Source organism: Bufo gargarizans, chromosome 1, assembly GCF_014858855.1.
Source record: "Bufo gargarizans isolate SCDJY-AF-19 chromosome 1, ASM1485885v1, whole genome shotgun sequence".
Lineage (NCBI taxonomy): Eukaryota > Metazoa > Chordata > Amphibia > Anura > Bufonidae > Bufo > Bufo gargarizans.
In genome coordinates this window covers 176,075,614-176,079,019 of record NC_058080.1, presented here as the reverse complement: position 1 = coordinate 176,079,019, position 3,406 = coordinate 176,075,614, and positions in this window count along the sequence as shown.

The window sequence follows — 3,406 nt, the reverse complement described above, 5'->3', positions numbered from 1 at the left end:
AAATATAACTAAAAACACACTATATAGAAATAAGGTGCAGATTAATTTCACGTTTCAACAGATAATGTCCTTTTCAACTGATATCAATGTTGAATGACTGGCACCTGTATCCTTTGGTGTAACGTTACATCCCAAAAAATCGCGAAAAGATTTGCGAGAAAAATCAAGAAATTTTTTAGCGAATAAATTGCAAGTAGCAATAGTCCTATATTCGGTTGATATAGCAAGTCAGTGGTTGCCACTGCACACTCGCCTAACCTATGGATAAGGGATCTTCACATTAGCTAGTGTGCATTCGAATATATTTTCAAGTGAATTGTTACTTTTATTGGTAGCAACATTAGCGTTTGGATATAACGTTGCATCCACCACAATCGCGTCCAAAGGAGGTACAAATGATTATGTTGCCGCACTATACTGGTAACATGCAGATAATTGATTGCTCACTGAGCACTCACCCAACGTGTTGATGTGAAGTCCTCACACTGGCTGGTGTGCGCTCAGATGTATATTGTCAGGGTGGGTTTGAACCTGTGTTCCGGTGAAAACTTTCAGGTTGCCTTCACTGCCTCTCCGTCCCAATCTGCATGCAGTTCTCACGAGAGTTGAAGTGCAGGTTCACCTGATTCTGGTCTCTCCTTGTCTTTGCTGTTCCAGATTATTGAAAGTATATATTCGGATAATCGTAGAGTTAAAATCGCATGGCCATGCTTCAATTGTTTGTGGAATATTTCATAGCATCGGTATCCAGCACCAGGCGCGTTTCGAAGTCTAGCTGACCTCTTCTTCAGTGGTTATACTCGGTATGCTTAGATCCCACTCTTAATACTCTACTAGGTGGTAAGTAAATTATGGAAAACAGATTCCAAGGAGAGCCATTTGGTCATGAATAAATCCCGGATTAGTGGATTTCAAAAAAGGGCAAAATCGATTTTAATGCGATTTTTCAAATACATGCGATTTTTTCAACAGAGGCATTTTTATCGCTAACACTTCTAAATCCAACTAGTGTTCATTCTCATGTGTCAGGTGTTCTATTTGGGATATATTTTATTTTTATTTTATTTTCAAATATCGATTTTTCTTGCGATTTTCTTCAATGCGTTTTTTCGGTGATGCGTTTTTTTTCTCCAGATGCGTTTTTGTTGCCCATACTGCTGGTTTGGTCATCTGATTCATTCTAATGCACCAAAATGATTAAAAATTCTTTTAGTCCTACAATATGTATAAAAATATATAAAATATGTTTAAAAAAAACAACAAAAAAAACACACAATTTGGGATATGGACTCAATTGATGGGCGATCGACATCTGGGATCCTGCTGGTGTAATGGGATGGAGGCCTGCCTCCGAGGGGACCGCAGTGCCAACTAATATCCAATATCTAGTGCAATACTAATATCTAGATTTAATCCTGGACATCCGATGGATATGATCACCTCCCCTCCAGTGTCGATCTACCGTCTCCAGCACCGCGCTTAGTGGGGTCTTTGTTATGAAATTCTTTAAAATGTCTCGACAAAGAGTGTTTCTCGAACCCATTTTTAATCTTAGTTATATGTTCGGACATCCTTGTTTTTAGTAATCGTTTTGTTCGTCCGATATATTGTTTCTGACATGGGCACTGGATAATGTAGATGACACTGCAGGAGTTGCAGGATAGACTGTCTGTAATTTTCCAAGAGAACTGATTTTGTGTGGATGTCACTTCTAATTTTTTTTTAGGGAATACTGTGTGTTTACATGCAATGCATCTCCCACATCTAAAGAAACCATTTATGTTTGTCCAATTTTGGAACATAGAGGTTTTCTTTAGTTTTCTATAGTGCATTGGATCGGGTTAAGAAGTTAGAGAGAAAAACTTTCTTCTCGGATAAAAATGAGACTATAAATACAACATCGAAAGAAACAGAGTTATTCTACCATTCAATGCACATTATAAGAAAGTCCAACATATTTTAAAACAACATTGGCATTATATATTGGATGACAAAACAATAGGCCATTTGATTCCAAAAGTCCCTCTGATATCTTCTACGAAGGTGCCTAATCTTGGCCTAAAAATAGCGCCCTCCGTCAAGCAACAAAAAGTAAAGAAAACCTCTATGTTCCAAAATTGGACAAACATAAATGGTTTTAAAGAATTTCATAACAAAGATCCCACTAAACTGACATTTGCGGCGCTGGAGAAGGTAGATCGACACTGGAGGGGAGGTGATCATATCCATCGGATGTCCAGGATTGAATCTAGACGAATCTATGAGTTCGGGACTTGTTTTCCAGCAGGTCTTAATGCTGAGCTAGAGATCTTCAGTTTCCTGTGAGGAGGTGGGTGCCTGCTTCTGATGTAAGACCGCGGTGTGGATATTAGTTGGCACTGCGGTCCCCTCGGAGGCAGGCCTCCATCCCATTACACCAGCAGGATCCCGGATGTCGATCGCCCATCAATTGAGTCCATATCCCAAATTGTGTTTTTTTTTAAAATATATTTAATATATTTTTATACATATTGTAGGAATAAAAGTATTTTTAATCATTTTGGTGCATTAGAATGAATCAGATGACCAAACCAGCAGTTTAGGCAACAAAAACGCATCTGGAGAAAAAAAACGCATTGAAGAAAATCGCAAGAAAAATCGATTCGAAAATAATATTTGGAAAAATACAACAAAAATAAAAAAAATATCCCAAATAGAACACCTGACACATGAGAATGAACACTAGTTGGATTTAGAAGTGTTGGCGATAAAAATGCCTCTGTCAAAAAAATCGCATGTATTTGAAAAATCGCATTAAAATCGATTCTGCCCTTTTTTGAAATCCACGAACCCGGGATTTATTCATGACCAAATGGCTCTCCTTGGAATCTGTATTCCATAATTTACTTACCACCTAGTAGTGTATAAAGAGTGGGATCTAAGCATACAGAGTATAACCACTGAGGAAGAGGTCAGCTAGACTTCGAAACGCGTCTGGTGCTGGATACCGATGCTATGAAAGATTCCACAAACAATTGAAGCATGGCTATGCGATTTTAACTTTACGATTATCCGAATATTAACTTTCAATAATCTGGAACAGCAAAGACAAGGAGAGACCAGAATCAGGTGAACCTGCACTTCAACTCTCGTGAGAACTGCATGCAGATTGGGACAGAGAGGCAGTGAAGGCAACCTGAAAGTTTTCACCGGAACACAGGTTCAAACCCACCCTGAGAATATACATCTGAGCGCACACCAGCCAATGTGAGGACTTCACATCAACACGTTGGGTGAGTGCTCAGTGAGCAATCAATTATCTGCATGTTACCAGTATAGTGCGGCAACATAATCATTTGTACCTCCTTTGGATGCAATTGTGGTGGATGCAACGTTATATCCAAACGCAAAGGTTGCTACCAATAAA